The sequence below is a fragment of the Excalfactoria chinensis genome, chromosome 1 (assembly GCF_039878825.1).
Source record: "Excalfactoria chinensis isolate bCotChi1 chromosome 1, bCotChi1.hap2, whole genome shotgun sequence".
NCBI lineage: Eukaryota > Metazoa > Chordata > Aves > Galliformes > Phasianidae > Excalfactoria > Excalfactoria chinensis.
Window position 1 is genome coordinate 109763069 of NC_092825.1, and position 17351 is coordinate 109780419.

The 17351-nt window shown below is 51.0% G+C and overlaps 1 pseudogene; it reads right to left on the minus strand.

Moving 5' to 3' along the window:
• Positions 1 to 5351: 5351 nt before the first annotated feature.
• Positions 5352 to 16870, minus strand: LOC140253868 (maestro heat-like repeat-containing protein family member 2B; annotated as a pseudogene).
• Between the last annotated feature and the right edge of the window lie 481 nt (positions 16871 to 17351).

The following is a 17351-nucleotide window of genomic DNA, read 5'->3' on the forward strand; positions in this document are numbered from 1 at the left end:
CAGACCTTCAGTAATAAAGGAGAAATACAGACTCAGTAAAATGTTTAAAGTGAGTAGACTTGGCCTTTTGCCATTTCAAATATTTAGTTTTATGCATTTCCTAATGGACAATAAGAGTATCTGTAGTACTGGTTTAATATCAGACTGTGCTGGTGGGCCTGTGACAAGAACAATAATCTGGGAGGAATAATCTGGGTGACAAACACCATTCTAGTAGGTGGGAATTGCATTCCAGCCTTTCGAAGGGCACTGTAGTATCAAATGCTCTCTACTTGTCCATGTACTGTCAGGGAAGATAACGTTTGGTCAAGGTCTACCTAAGTGTAATTACACTTTCTGATTTCTGAGTTTACTCATAAGGATTTCCAATAAGAAACTCTCGAGAGTTTATGTCAGTAAAGACCTCACTGAGGCGATAATTTTTACCACATCCTGGTTAGAGCTAATAAGAAGGTTGAGTGGGACACTAGCAAGCACACAGTCATCTCTTCAACTGCAGCCAAGAAAAAGCATAATTAAATCTATTTGTAGTACTTGTTATTGTCTCACTTTCTCACCACGATTACCAGGAATGAAACCCAGACAAGCCCCTGTAGAAGTGAGCTGTGGTGTGGAAGGCTCAAATTGCATTGCTGCTCCTTGTGTTGCCAAGCAGAAGCAACTCTCTCATTTACATCTAGTTTCAGTCCTGTCCCCTGTAAATCCAAATGAGTCTACTCTGAGGAAAATGGTGATGGAGACAAAGATGGCTTCCTGGTAAGGCAGACAATTTGTCTCTTAGCTCAAACCCCAGTTCCAGCCATCAGAATGGAAACCAGATGGTGGGAAGCCACTGCAGCTTCTCTTGTAGCACCGGCTACAGCACAATAATATGTGCCTAAAGCCAGTTATGCGAACCTTCTCGGTAGCCCTCCAATTAATCAGAGAATTTACAAATACCTTTCTTAGCTTTATTCTGCTTGCATTTTCTCTTTTCCTGTTTCTTTAATGGACTGCAGACAGGGCAAGCAAGTGACAAAACAAATACTTTCAGAGTTGAGAAAGAAACAAGTTCACAGTGCAGAAACTGCATGTCCTCTACTGCTGCAGTCTGAATTTTAATTTAGGAACTCTTAAAAACATGTCACCATTCATCCTACCTACCACATATCTTTAAATTACCATTTTCATTGAATCTGAAGTAAATTTTTGAAGCGTCTCTCTTCAACTCTCTCACTTGTAGTGTTTTTGTTTGCACCACAGACAATTTCAGTGTGCCCAGACTGGATTCCTTTCATCTCAAGACAAGCCTAAGAATATGATTTGGGAGCACACTTATTGTACTCCAACCACCAGTGGGCATAAGTGGACTAACAACAGTGTGAAGGAAACATGCCCTACACTCACAGAGGGTGAGTGCCCAGTCTAGAGCTCTGATGGTTTCAACTTGATGGATCATCTCCTATTGCCCTATTTGACTTGATGTGTGACTGGAAGCAGATGTATTAATTGTGAACCATTTAAAGCTCAGACAGAGTAAACAGTTCTTATTTATGCTGTAACAGAGTTGTCGTGCTGTTCATACATAGAGTGAATACATACAGCCACCTCAGGCTGGAGCTGCTTCTGTCAGAGACAGGCTGCTGTAAGATAAAAAATCCTAAAATAAGCAAGAAAGGCAGAATTCCTGCATGGGACATTCATTCAAGGCTGCACTGTAGTAAATTACAATTGAAGAGATGATTAGGTTTGCTGCAATTGTCTTAAGGAGAAACACTCATGACATTACAGAGACTAGGACAAGAATAGCATAGTGTCAAATGCTGACATTAGTTTCTCTGACCGCTAATGGCAAGGCTAGAATGTGGAGACTCCTGTATGAGATCTGAGCTAATTCTGGGCTGTCTATTCTTTTATCTTGGGCCAAAAGGATGGAAAGAAATGTACAGGAGTAACTATGGATAAATCAACTTCCTCTGATTATGGTTATCACGGTAAAAGGCAAACATTTTATTTACAAACTCCCTGAGAAGATCATCCTGCTTGTCTTGAGCCATCAAAGAAGATATCATCCAGATTGTCTTCAGATCCACAAGGTATGTGAGTGATAGCACCTTTCAGAAGTCCAGAGGGAATCACACAACCTGCAGTGGCCTTCTGGTGATTAAATACAAGTATGTAAAGTAGCTCTAAAATCCTCTCCAAAATCTACTTTCATAGCTTTAGTAATTCTACTCAGTACTGGAAATAAGTTTTATTTCTTTATCTCAAGTTCATTAGGGTACTAATTAACAAATAAAACATAGCTCATTAAGCAAAGACATAGCCAATGTTATTTCATTCAGTTTCACCTTGGAAAAAAATCTCAAATCACAGACCTTGGAAGTATGGGAAAATGCAGAAAGTGAGAACTAATGAAAATCATTCAGGTTTACTGTTTCACCACATATCTTTCCTAACAGGAAAAAAAAAGAGAAGGTATAGTTAAAAAGTCCTGTTTACTCTGCTAGTAGTAGTGAACAAAGATTGACATAAAATACTGTTAAACTGGATAATAGACTATATTGTCCATAATCTTATTACTAAAGGTCACAGAACACTGTAGCTCAATTAAATAGTTATTTGGAAAAAACAAACAAACAAACACAGAAAACCCAACTCATTTTCTTTTCAGTTCTATGAGATTTTTTAGAAAGGTGAACCTATTTTGACACTACTTGATATACTTCAATGAAAAAAGATTTCTTTTCAGTATAGGTTTCAGAGGGATTAAAAGCTATCCAAACATTAATCTTACATATCACGCATCATGAGCAGAACTAAAACCTCTCATACTCTACAAGGTTTTGAAGCATAGTTGTAGCATACCCAGAGCAAGACTTCTAGCAGCAGTGTTAATTAAAGAAGAAGTTAAGTGTTTGCTTAGTTTCAGACAGACCTCCAGCTCAGGGGTCTAAAGAGTTTTTTACTAAATGGAAAATTCATTCTTTCTGTTCCACACACAGCAAATCAGGTAAGAAGAAAACGCTCACTTTAAGCATGTGCTTACATTCTTTGATGGATCAGGACCATGATAGGGGTTCTTGATCTTCAGCAGAGAAATACTGCATAAGGGAGAGGTTGAGGGAACTGGGCTTGTTTAGCTTGGAGAAGGCTCTGGGGAGACGTCATTGTGGCCTCTCAGTACTTGAAGGAAGTGTATAAACGGAAAGGGTAATGAGTATTTACATGGGTTGATAGTGATAGGACAAGTAGGGATGGTTTTAAACTAAGACAAAGTAGACAATGCCCAAGGAGGTTGTGGATGCCCCATCCCTGGAGGCATTCAAGACCAAGCTGGATGTGGCTCTGGGCAGCCTGGTCTGGTGGTTAGTGACCCTGCCTGTGGCAAGGGGGTTGAAACTAGATGAGCACTGTGGTCCTTTTAAACCCAGGCCATTCTATGATTCTATGATCTCGAGGGAGGTGGGAGGCAAAAGGATGAGGTCAGGCATTTCTCGATGGTGTGTAGCAATAGCACAAGGAGTAATGGCCTAGAACTTGTACATAGGAAGTTCTGTACTAGCATGCAGAAGAACTTTGGTAAGGGTGATGAAGCAGTGGAACAGGTTGACCACAGAGAATGTGGAGTCTCCTCCTATGGAGATATTCAAGACCCATCTGGACCAGCTAGCTGTGCCACCTACTGCAGGGTTCCTGCTTTAGCAGAGGGGTTGGACTCAATGATTTACTGAGGTCTTTTCCAGCCCTTGTGATTCTGTGGTTTCCCCATTTCGCAGTCACACACAGTCCCCAAGCACATTCCAGCAACCACCAACAGGAATGAAAGCCGGGAACCGGCAGCCGACTGTACTGTCTCCCTCCTTTTGGTTTATGAGTCGTGTGTCTCTCAGGCACCGAGGGCCCCTTCTAACAGACAGCCCTCTTCCGGCGGCCGCAGAGTGCCACGGCCCTCGCTCAGCTTTAAGCAGCGTCCCGGCAGAGTTCTGCTGCCGTTCCCCTCCGGCATTACCGTGCAGTTCGCCTCGGAGCCGGCCCGGCCAGAACCGCAGCAACCAATCTGAAAGTAGGAAGCGGTCTGTGGCTTCCTCCGCCAGGGAAACACCGAGACAGCGGAGCGGCCCTCCAACAACAGGCGGCTCTGGCGAGAAAGGCTGACCGGGAGTGAGCTGTGCCAGGGCAACGGACGCTGCACCTGCTGCCTTGAAGGAGCCCTCGGGTGGGTCAGCGACTAGGAGCTGCGAGTGGGCCTGCAGTGTGGGTGTCACCTGTACACTTGTGTAGGAGCTGTAGCTCGCACAGCAGGGCACTAAGGTTTTGCTGGCCTCCGAAGCGAGGGGCACGCATTCTAAGTGATCCTCCGAGCAGAGCGCTGAGCCCTCAACTCCCAGCTGAGGCTGTGGCTCTGGCAGAGGGATATGTGTCACTGACCCTAGTTGCAAACAGTGCTTTCACTCAGACAGAGCTCCTAAAGGAAGAAGCATCTGTGCAGACTGTGGGAAGTCTCCGGACCTTTCTCCTGGAGCAGAGGAGTGTGGCAAGCTCGCCTGTGTAAGATGTGCTCAGGTGGAGGACCTCCTGTAACAGCTGACTGAACTGCATCTGGACTGATCTGGAAGGTGATGACAGAGAGGCAGCTGGCCTCAACCTGCTGCTCAGAGAAAGGCCAAGGATGAAGGAGGCACAGAGAAAAGTCAGGAAGACAGGCAAGCATCATCTGACACGGAGAAAGATGGGTGCTGCATGGCTCATTCTTGGTCTGCAAATGCAAGGAAATGGAAACACGCCATGAAGGAGGATGCAAAAAATAAGTAAGCAGCAGGATAAAGAAATACTCATGACAGGAGCAGAGTCGAAAGTGGAAATGTAAACGAGCAGGAGTGAGAGGACTCATGTTAAACTACCTGGTTAGGCTGAAGGGAATTCTCCAAGAGTTCAGAGACAAACAGACCTGGACGTCTAAGTCAAAACACAGTAAGAACTCTTGAGTGTGAACATCAAAGTAACCTGTTTTGGCAAGCCATGTGTTTGGAAGATATTCTGCAGGAGACACAACATGTCCACAGCAGGGGTTTTGGCGTCCTGTACAAATGCCCACGTCTGTGCAGACACAAGCTCTGCTGCTGGAAGTTCACTCCCCTTGCAGACCAGTGCATGGTGTAAATGGTATGGAGATGGTCTTCAGCAGCTATTAAAATGAAGACTTGGTTAAAAAAAAAAAAAAAAAAAGCTCTTTTCACTTCTTAGCCAGGACTCTGGCATTTAAAAATGTTTAACAGATAATACAAATACAAAACTCAGCTTTCCTTTTCATTTTTCTACAGTCTCCACTCTCGAAGATAAAACTCTCTTCTTCTCCTCCATGTCTTGCTAGAAAAAGGAAAGTCTCAAGTTGTGACTGTATAATTTTCACCTCAAACAGACTTTTAGAGGAACAAAGAAAATCTGCTTCCTCATGGGGTCCCTCTGACAGAGGCAAGCTACAACTGGGACCACAGCAACAGCAAAGGCAGGAGTTCTGATATCTGTCTGTGGGCTCCAGCAGCCAGAAGAAGTTGTCAGTCATGACCTCTGTGTGACAGCGGGTGAGGATGACCACTGCCTGGCACAGGAAGGGCATGAACGTGCTCTACTGCATGGAGAACATGCAGCAGTGCAGGATGTAGAGAATCTGAGGCACCTGAAAGAAGAAGGGGAGAAAGAACTACTTGCACATGAGCAGTGTCTGCTCCCTTGACATGATGCCAAGGCCTAAGCCTAAATTTCACACCAGTCATCCTGTCCAAGCCCTGGCCCTGTGCTCAGGCTGTGCTTCTTTAGCACAGGAGGCAAACGGCACAAGGCGTAGTGCAACAGACAGAAAAAGTCCAAGACTCATGGAAGAAAGTCTATTACATCCTGCCAGATGTTCTTTCCATTCATCTGCAGAAAGGTGATCATCCACTTCCCAGCAGCACACATACGCATTCCTTTGGCCTTCTGGAAGGTGTCCTTGATGTCCATCATGAAGTCTGTGATGCGTTCCAGGGGGAAGTTTCTGCACAGTCACAGTGCTTCTGCTATCCACATTCACATGGAAGGCAGTTGAGCCTTCTCTCAGCTTCTCCACCCATGGTGTTTGCTTGCATGCAAAGCCTACCCCCCAGCAGCCACAGTCACACACATGCACACACACACATGCACAGCCACGCACAAAGACGTGCACACACATCCATGTCATGGAATCAGCTCCTTGCGCCGGGCACCTGAAGGCCAGACATAGCTCAGAGCCTCCTGCTACTTGCTGAGAAAAGCAATCTCAGGGTGACAGCTCCTTCTGGAAGTGGTGTGAGAGGCTGGGGGGAGCAGAGGGACATGCAGAAGCCTACACATTGAGATTGCACCACACCTTTTTGGGTCCACTTACCCTTGAGACTTTGGATGAGTTCTTGAGCTGAGAGATGGTGTTACAATCATTCAGCCCCTCACACAGGCTCCCAGCGTCTCCTGTCTTGATGACTTTGTTGGTCACCTTGGCTGGAGGGCACGGGGAGAAAAGGGAAGACATGCTTCTGGAAATGGAACCACTTTCCACAGGGGAGAGACAGAGGACAGGGTGGGAACGAGAGTTGTGCACGGTGCCTCTCTCTCCTGTGAACAGGGCTCAGCCCGTGAGGCTCTGGTAATGCTGTGGAGGAGAGCAGGGGGTGGGCACATGGCCAATCTACTCACCTTGGATTCGGAGAAGGGAGCTCAGACAGGTGACAGACAACTGGTGGGATGTACGCATGGGTCACACGTCAGAGGCACAAGCAATCCCACCAAGGAGCCAAAGTGCTTGCAGGCATCTCCTCTCTGCATGGGTGAGAGGCAGGAAACAAGCTGTAGGCAGCCCCAGCTCTCCCTTGCTTCTCCTGCCTGTGCCTTCCCCATGCGGTGCGTGACACAGCATGCACAGCTGGGTGGAGCTCGCCTTCCAGCTCAGGGGCACTGGGGAGGGAGCCAAGAGCAGGCTGTGGGGCTCTTTACTCACTCAAAGCTCTTCACAAGCAGCCAGCAGCTAGAAGCAGGTCTGCAGGGCCCTTTTGCCCTCCCATACATTGTCTGAGGTCATTGATCTCTCAGGACGTGGGACACAGCATCTGTATCACTGCGGACATGTTTCCTGCCATCTCTCTCTCTGTCCCTCCTTTCTTGGTACTGTCCCTCAGTGCCTGCTCCGTGGCTCCACCTGGCCCCACCTCACTGAGCACTGGCACTGCTGCCCCCACTCTCTGAGGACCTTTTTGCCCTCTAACCTAGGAACTTTTCCTCAGCTATGGCCTGCCAAGGGCTGCCTCCTGCCTCTCCCCCTGCAGGGCCCATTTCTCTGCCCATTTCTGAGCTTGTAGTGAGCTGGCATGTCTGCAGAAGATTTCTCCACTCTCATTGTCCTCTCAGTCCCCAGAGGGACTGCTATCCACAGGCACCATGCTTTCTCCCTTGCCCCACACGTACTCACATGGACTATGTTCTGGAAGAAGCCACAGGTGATCCCTGTCTTGAGCACAACCACCATGACTCAGACCAGAGCTTTCAATGATGTTTGCTGAAGCTGAAAGCAGAAGAAGGGATTGAGGTGTGGCATCACAGCTGCTGCCAGAGCATGGGTGTGTGTGCTGAGGAAGCGCTCTGACTGAAAGGTGACTGGGAAAATTATGGCAGGTTACCTGCAGGTACTGAGCTGCTTGCTGTGACTTCCTGATCTTCAGCATCATCTCTGCTGAAGGATGGGTCACAATGTTCTTGCAGAACAGAACCAACATGTCACATGCTTCCTAAGGAGGGCTTCAGGTTGCTGACAGGAGGAAAACAAGAAGAGAAAGTAGAAAGGGCCTCTACCAGTGCCCTCCAGACTGGTTCAGACATCAGTTTCTCCTAATGGACAGCTGCAAAGCCAACACCCCCAGGCGGTGCTGCTGAGCTCTGTTGTTAGTTTCAGCAGCACCAGCCTCCTCCTCAGCAGCAGTGAACCACCTCCTGCTTGGAGGGGGAGGAGATCCCAGGTCTCCCTTCTCTTCCCTGCCAGGGGACAGGAGCACCAGGGCCTTTCTCCCTGCCCAGAACCTCAGCTTCACTGGGTACAACACCCCAGTCATCTCTTCTGTAGCAGGCTCCTCACCTCCTGCCTGCTCCAGTCCTTCACGTGGTACCCAAGAGGGGAACCATCATCCTGCCTGGCAACCCCAGAGACTCCCACCCTTACTTCAGGGACAGAACCATCTTGAGGGACACTGAGGAGACAGGGCTGTCCAAGTAATACTTCTTCAGCAACTCCTGCAAGTTACTCCTGCAAAGTCTCTCCAGAGAGACATTATCAAAGTGGGCAAGGGGCACATGAGAGCTCTTCTGTCCAGCCCAGAGACAGACACAACTGCCACACACTGGCCTCATCAGTCACACATTTCCTACCGAGGCACTGCAGGATGCAGCAGATCCACAGCTGGTGGACCTAGCCCGCTGCCCAGCTGCTGTCTGCCAGCACCCAAGGTCCCCACCAGCTGGAGACATGTGGCTGAGGGAGACCTGTATACCTCTGGGGAAACAAGTGTCGTGGTACAGCCCAGAATTCTGCTGCAGACAGCCCTGGCTTTAGGCACTCACCATCAGGATCTCCATCAGCTTGCCCTTCAAGGAGGGGTTAAAGCAGGCAGAGTCATCCACAGCATGGAAGGCAGAGCTGAATTCAGTGATGCTCTGCACCAGCATGAGCTTGCTCTGCAAGTCCTGAGGCCCAAGAGAGAACATTCTTTGAACAGTGGGAAGGGCTGAGGGCTGCAAAAGGAACATGTGGGGGCAACACTAGGGGAAGAACTTGGATCTTCATCTGGATGCAAACCATTCCCTGATAGACCTTTGGAAAGAGAAGGCTCATCTCATCATCCCAGCATGTGGAGGGGCTGTTGTGGATTCTCTGACACCCTGGCAAACCCCAAGCTCTCACCTGGCAGCTGCAGCTGTAGAGCAGCAGGATGTTGCCCACAATGTCTCCCTCCAGGTGGGCGAGCAGTTGTTCCTTGGAGCCTCTCAGTATCAAGCTATCATGGGCAAGGATGTGAGCACTGTGTGGCATGACTTCTCATGCTGTCCAGCTCCATCTGCATTAGGAGAAATGCCTTGAGACACTTTCTCAACAGCCCCCAGTGCTTCACAATGCACTTGGGCACCCAAGGCAGGAGCTGTTGTGAAAATAAGGCAAAAGAAAACCAAGATGGAAATGCATAATGCTTTACCTTCTTCAGTATGGAAATCTTAGCATTCCAGCCTTTGCACAGCCTGGACGCAAACATGGTGAGTGTGTCCAGGACTGTGTGGAAGTTGCTCTCAGAAGCATGGCGGAGAAAAGAGATCATTCCCTGCACAAAAGTACAAGGGGTGGTTGGTGCAGGCCTGAACTTGCTGGTGTGGCCAGCCACAGTAGGCGGGCCAGTCCTCGCCTGAGGGAAGCAGCAGCAGTGAGGAGACTTGAAAGGCTCAGATCAGGGCCAGGAGAAGCCCTATGTGCCAGCAGGGGACCAGGGACATTCACAGAAGCTGGTTAGGATGGCTCCTCTGTGTTTGCTTCCTCCAGGTGCTGGAGCAGCTTCTCTTGGAGCTTACAAGCTCCCAGCACTGTCCCCAGTGCCTTGTTCAGGAAAGACTACATGGGAAGGGAAAAGATGGGAAGGAATGAGAAGGAAGAAGCTGAGATGTGTCAGCAGCCTTCCCTACTGGGAGAGGGCCAAGTGGGAAGGACCCACGCTCCCTGGGAGTCACTGAGAGCATCTGCAGGGCCGAGCTTTAGCCAGCCCATGGGCAGCTTGCACGGAAAGGCTCTCTGGGGGGAGCTGGCTGGGGAAGCAATATAAGCAGCCCATGTGGGCAGAGCACCAGCCGCAGCCACATCCCCAGTTGGGTACCTGCAGCTGCATCTCTGGGTGGAACCGGGGGGAACCCACCTTTTCTCCAGAGCCGCTGGGAGAGCTGCTCAGCCACTGGCTCAGCTCACAGCTCAGGGCCTCGGCCCAGGCCTCATTCTCCATGGTCTCCAACGATGCCCTCAGGAGCTGTTGGAGAACAGGAGAAGCCAATGATCCCTTGCTCTTTGCCTCTTCCCACATTTCCAAGTCCCTCCAGCCTTCTGAGTACAGGTGACTGGAAGAACAGCCCCTCTCCCAGCTCTCCTCAGCATTCCCTCCCTGGTTCTTATGGGAGCGGGGCTCCTTGAGGCAGGCAAGCACCATGCTTCCCAGCAATGCTGTACCTTTAGGAGATGGTGCTCCCACTCCACAGAGTCTGGAATCATCTTTCCCTGCACAGCAACAAGAAGCAAAAGATTCTTGCTTGGGATTAAACGACAAAAGAAGAGCTGCTGCAAATCTGGCTTGGCCTGGGCACTTGGCACTGCCAAGCTGTGTCCTGCACCCCCTCCACAATGACCTGTCCCTCCCCACAAACACGGTCCCTGCAGGAGCACAGAACTAACCGCTCCAAGACTGCTGTTTGGGGAGACATGAAGGGCCCATCTGTGCCCTGGAATGGACAGATCCCCAGGGGCAAAAGTCCCTGGACCTCAGTGCTGTCTCCCTGGAAAGGGAACAGTAGCAGAGCAAGCACTGGGCTGCAGGCAACATTTCCCCTCTGCGACACAGCAGAGCTGCATTTTCACCTCCCCCCTTCCCTGCCTCAGCCCCTCCCTCCCCACCAGCACTTTACCTTCAAGGCACTGCAGCAGCAGGGGAATCTCAGCAGCCCACGCAGCCACCACAGCTCTGTGGGGTTTTGCATGGTCAGCAAGGCAGCAGCTTGGATTTCACTGCCTGCAAAAGGGCTCCCTGCTACCACCTGAGTGAGAGTGAGGAGAAGCAGGGTCACTTCTGCAGTAAGGGCAGCAGCTTCTTCCAAGAGGGAAGCAGCTTGGCTCTGCCCTGGTGGACAAGGAGCAGCTAGCAGCTTTGCCCATGGCACTGCAAGCCCGTGAAGAGAACAGCATCCCCAGGGGTGAGACAGGTGCTGGCATGCTCAGCCATGCTGCTTCCTCATCAGGGCTCATGGTATCAGCCTCTGGAGCATCTGCTCACCAACAGGCGTGCCAGCAGTGTCTGGGGAGTCAGCAGTGGGCCTGTGGGGAGAAAGAAGTGCTGAATAAAATGCCAAGACACACCGTGCCCAGCCACGTGCACTTCTGCTGTCCCTTCTAGGTGCTAACACAGGTCAGCAGAGCTCACTAGGGGAGTTTCCTACCTTGAAACATGAAGCTGATGAAATGGGGATCCAGTTCTTCTATCTCCCGCACTGTCAGGTCCCCTCTCTCAGCCTGGGCTCGGACGCAGTGGGAGACTGGGATCAGCATGCCAGTGTACTGGGCTGGCACTACATACAGCAGCAGCTGCGACCACAGGAGGTGTAAGGAACGAGGCAGTTGAGCATGTCAGCATTTCTGCCTCTGCGTAGAGATGAAGAAGACTCTGAATTTCCCTGAGCCTTGTGTGGTTCAGAGCACATTGGAGGAGAGACCTGGGGTATTGGAAGGGGACAAAGAACACGTGGTGCAAAGGCAAGGAGTGGCAGAAGTGCCTACTGTGACTTACTCTGGTCATCCCTCTCACAGAGACATCCAGTGACCCCAGGATGTCCATGCACATCTCTTGGAGATCTCTTTCTTCCTGGGCTTCCTGGGCGGAAAGGTCTCCGGTTGCCTGCACGACAGTGTTGTTGGAACACTGGTTACTCTCAGTTCTCAGGAGCCTCTCATAGGCTCAGGTGTGGCCCCACTGGTGTTTCTGTGCCAGCCTCTGAACAGCACGGGTCTTCCAAAAGAAGATGCTGCCCACTGTCCTTACCCTTCTTCCCACAGTGTGGCTGAACTCACTGAAGATGTGCCCCACCACATCCCAGGCTGAGCAGCTCCAGGCATTAGCACATTTTCATCCTTGATGAAAAGCAGAACGGCCTTCCTCACCTGCCAGAGGTCAATTGTAGGTTTGATTTTTTTTTTTTTTCCCCTTTGGGCACGCACAGAGACACCAAGAGCAGAGGAGAAGTCTTTGCCCCTGAGGTGAAGGCCAGGCCTTAGCACCAGACTGTGCACTTTCCATGCATGGTACAGGGACCTGCCCACTCCACTCTGCTTGGTCTCCCCACAAGAGCCACTGAGACCATGTGGTTGATGCCCCAGAACCTTCTTTGGAAGAAAGGGCTGAAGACACATCTAGCCACTTGGGAGTGGAGAAACTGATTTCCAATAGTTTGTCTACTGGGAGAAACTACTTGACAGGAGTTCTGGTTTGTGCCCCCCTCCCTGCAGTACCAAAAGAGTCTCTGCTCTCAACCGAGTCTGGGCATCATTTGCAGGCAGTTCCCCACCCAGCAGCCCTCCTCTCTCCCATCAGATGCAACTGGATGTGGTCTCTCTGGTTGTTAGCACAGAGCTCCTCAGACACTCAACAGTGATGGTGGTGAACCCTCTCATCCCCAGGAGATGGGCCCCAGTGACTCCTGGCTCCCTCCTGGCCCTATCCAGGTTGTTCCTTCCTTGACTGAAGAGCTCAAGAAGCCTCAGACCTCTCTTGAATACCTGTTCCTTCTTTCTCCAAGGGCTCCCCACCTCCTCCCTGCATCCTACTGACCACTCTTGGCATTGGCCCTACATCCATGCAGAGCCCTGCACAACATCTCACCTTGGTTCCCTTGCAGGTGTCTTGAACCTCCTGATACTGGTGCACAAGCCAGAGGAGCTGTTCCCAGACATGCTCTTGGTGCAGCTCCTCTTGCAGGAGGACAGCCATCATGGCAACCACAGCCCCGAGGATGGCTTGTTTGTCCTGGAGAGGATGGCAGAGGCCTAGCATCAAGGACTGAAGGTCTGCCCTTCCTACAGAGAGGGCTTTCCCTTCACTTTCCCAATATCTCTGTGCCCAGCAAGAGATGGGCTTGCTCTGGAGGGCAGGCAGGTTTTCCCCACACCCTCATCCCCAGCTCTCCCTGCCACAATGCTGTGACATGCAGCTGCTCCCTGGCAGGGAGATCCAGCCCCAAACACAGAGCCAGTTTGGGCCCTTTGCAGAGCCAGGCATCTCCCTCTCATCACCCCTCTGCTCTCAGCCTGCTGGGGACAGACAGAGCTGCCAACATGGATGTCCACATTGCCATCCCGGGCTGGGAATGCAGCAGAGCTCACCTTTTCCTCCTTGCAGACCTGCCAGTTCCTCAGCACAGAGCAGAACAGCTGGTAAAGATTCTCACAGATCTGCTCTTTCTCCATGGCAGGCCAGGGGCATTGCTTTCCAGAGGACAAGTGAAACTTGATTCCTTCTGACAATTGTTTCACAACTGAAAAAACAAAACAAATAAATGATTTATGAGCTTGTGAGACTCTGCAGCAGGGTGAGATGCAAGGGCTGTCCCAAGCCTCCCTGCTCTGGGGTTGGCATTCACCAGTATAAGCGATGATCAGGGGCTGGCTGCTGCTCACCTGGCCCACCACACTGCACAGGCCGGCCAGTGTCAGCTGCATGAAGGGGATGCCCTGTGGAGCTGCAGAGGGGAAGGAGAGGCCCAGGGTCAGAGCCTCAGCAGTGAGGGAGGAGCAGCTGCAGCACTGCATCTCCCAGCTCAACACAGATTACATGCAGAGGGGAAAGACCCCTTTCCCCAGTTATCATTGATGTCAGGAGGCTGAGGGCACTCTACCATAGCTACTGAACAGTTTGCTCAGGGTGATGAGCACAAACTCCTTGGACATATCCCCCTTGGCCTTCAGGTGTCCCTGGAGCTCGGCCATCACCAAGCTGAAGTGTGTTTGGACGAGAGCCACCAGGACATTGCTGACAGCCATCCTCATGCTGTCTGTCACACCCTGAGAAAGAGTCGCTGGTGACACACAGCACAGGAGGCTGCCTGAGCCCTTCATAGAATCATCATAGAATCATGGAATTACCAAGGTTGGAAAAGACCTAAAAGATCATCCAGCCAACCGTTCACCTATTACCAATAGCTCCCACTAAACCATGTCCCTCAACACAACACCCAGTCGTTCCTTGAACACCCCCAGGGTCGGTGACTCCACCACCTCCCTGAGCAGTCCATTCCAGTGCCTGACCACCCTTTCTGAGAAGTAATACCTCCTAATGTCCAGCCTGAATCTCCCCTGCCGTAGCTTGAAACAATTCCCTCTGGTCCTATCACTAAAGACACAAGAGGCCGACCGCCAGCTTACTACAACCTCCCTTGAGGAAGTTATAGAGAGCAGTGAGGTCTCCCCTGAGCCTCCTCTTCTTCAGGCTGAACAATCCCAGCTCCTTCAGCCTCTCCTCATAAGGCCTGTGCTCCAGACCCCTCACCAGCTTTGTTGCCCTCCTCTGAACACATTCCAGGGCCTCGATGTCTTTCTTGCAGTGAGGGGCCCAAACTGAACACAGTACTCGAGGTGCGGCCTCACCAGAGCTGAGTACAGGGGAACAATCACCTTTCTGCTCCTGCTGGCAACACTGTTTCTGATGCAAGCCAGGATGCCTTTGGCCTTCTTGGTTACCTGGGCACACTGTTGGCTCATGTTAAGCTGTGCATCAATCAATACCCCCAGGTTCATTTCCTCTACACAGTCTTCCAGCCACTCCGCCCCAAGCCTGTAGCATCACCCGGGGTTGTTGGAGCCGAAGTGTAGGACGTGGCATTTGGTCTTGCTGAACCTCATCCCATTGACTTCGGCCCAGCTCTCCAGCCTGTCCAGATCCCTCTGTAGGGCCTCGCTACCCCCAGGCAGATCCACACTCCCAGCCAATTTGGTGTCATCTGCAAATTTACTGAGGGTGCACTCGATGCCCTCATCCAGGTCATCAGTAAAGATGTTGAAGAGGACAGGCCCCAGCACCGACCCCTGGGGAACACCACTTGTGACTGGTCGCCAGCTGGATTTAACTCCATTTACCACCACTCTCTGAGTCCGGCCCTCCAGCCAGCTCCTTACCCAGCCATGAGTGTACCCATCCAAGCCACGGGCTGCCAGCTTCTGCAGGAGAATAGCATGGGAGACAGTGTCAAAGGCTTTGCTGAAGTCTAGGTAGACCACATCAACAGCCTTTCCCTCATCCACCAGATGGGTCACTAGATCATTGAAGGAGATCAGGTTGGTCAAACAGGACCTGCCCTTCATGAACCCATGTTGGCTAGGCCTAATCCCCCGGTTATCCCGCACATGCCGCATGATCTCCCTCAAGACAATCTGCTCCATAACCTTCCCTGGCACCAAGGTCAGGTTAACAGGCCTGTAGTTCCCCAGATCCTCCTTACAACCTTTCTTGTAAATGGGAGTCACGTTGGCAAGCCTCCAGTCTTCTGGGACCTCACCAGTCAACAAGGAGCACTGATAGATTATAGGAAGCAGCTTGGCTATAGCCTCTGCCAGTTCCCTCAGCACTCTCAGGTGGATCTCATCTAGCCCCATGGTCTTGTGGCAGTCCAGTTGGGGTAGGAAGTCTCTGACTGTTTCTTCCAGAATCACAGGGGAGTTAGTCTGCTCCCCAGCTAATACTACGAGGTCAGAGAGTGGAGTGCCCTCAGGATAACTGGTCTGACTTTTAAAGACAGACATAAAGAAGGCATTCAGAACCTCCGCCTTTTCCTTATCCTCAGTGGTCACATTCCCAGCCTCATCCAGCAAGGAGTGGATATTCTCCTTTGTCCTCCTCTTACTGTTAATGTATTTATAAAAGAGTTTCTTGTTTCTTTTCACTCCAGCAGCCAGGTTTAATTCAAGGTGGGCTTTTGCCTTTCTGATCTTCCCTCTACACGTCTTAACAGCTTGTTTGTATTCATTTTGAGTTGCCCGTCCCTCCTTCCACAGGTGGTAGATTCTCTTTTTCTCCCAGAGCCTCAAGAATAGTTCCTTATTCCTACACACTGGTCTTCTTCCCCGATGGCTCATTTTGCAGCTCAGAGGGACTGCCTGCTCCTGCGCCCTTAAGACTTCCTTCTTGAAGAGCAACCAGCTCTCTTGGACCCCTTAACTCGCTAAGACTGAATGCCAGGGGACCCCCCATACTAGTCTCTTGAACAAATCAGTCCACCCTCTGGAAGGGAAGGCTTAGCCTTGGGAGGGCAAAGCCACCACTATCCGCCAGCAGAACACCAGTGTGGGCAGGTGGCTCCCTTTGCCTTTGGGAGTGACCCCTCACCTGAGCTGCTGTCAGGTCCTGGGACACCTCTGCCAGCAGCCGGTTCACCACTCTGCACAGCGGGCGGCTGTCATCTTCCCACAGGATGCTCTCCAGCTCGCAGTACGCCTGCGCTCGGTCACCCTGGGGACAGGGATCAGACATGTTTTGCTTTGCCCTTGTTCCTGGGGAGCCACCCGCTGCCACCCATTGCTGTGCCAATGTGCTTCTGGGGCCTGGCACCCATGGGACTGTGGCACTGGGCCAGGGTAAAAACTGATGGTTGGATGTCCCAGCTCACCTCCTGGTCTTGCAGGCACTACAGCAGCAAAGTCACGGCACAGGCAGGGACAGGGCTTGCCTCCCTGCCTCTCCCTCTGTGACGTGTACATCTGGGCATGCAGCCCACACAGGCAAAGAGACCTGGAAGGAAAGAGCAGAGCTGCTGGTGTTGCTTGGAGCCAGGGCCGAGCATCCAGCCAGCTCTGGGAGGAACTCTCCTCCAGCCCCAAGGAGTGGGATGGGCTGTGCTGGCATGTGTGTGATCAGTAGGGAGATGGGAGAGAGCCTTTCTGTTACTGGGGTACTGGGGAAACCATGGTGGGTGTCTGCGCTCAGCAGAGCAAGGACAGTGCTGCTAGCATGTTCTAAACAGATATCGGTGTCACACATGTGCTCGAGCATCATGGTGTCAAGAGAGGTAGAGGGACTTCACCTTGAGGGACTCTCAGCTGCTCCATCACAGCAGGATATTGCCAGACAGACACAGTGCTCTCTCTAGGTCCTCTTCTTGTGGGTCCCACAGGAAACTGGCCAGAAATTATGTGAGGGGAAGAAACTCTTCAGCAGAACCCCCTGGGGCTGGCTTGCTGAAAAGCTTCCTGGCTTTCTCCCATCCCCTGCAGTGACTGGACAAGATCCTGATATCAATGGTCATACTATGAACCACCTCTGAACCCACGGTGGTGACTATCTCTTGCTTTCTATAAAGACTTCTTGCTTTTATCTCTGTTCTATCACCTGTCTTTCCTTCCCCATATCCCTAAGCAACTAGGACTTATAATAAACTGGTTGGGCTAACATTTGACCTGTTGTGTCTTAATCTCACTGTTGGATATACATATACTAAAAGAACCTTCTCTCCCTCCTGTAAATTGGAGCTTAAGACCGGTGCATCCCTAAGAGTAAGTAATTGGGGAAAGGTGGCAAGAGGCCTGCAGG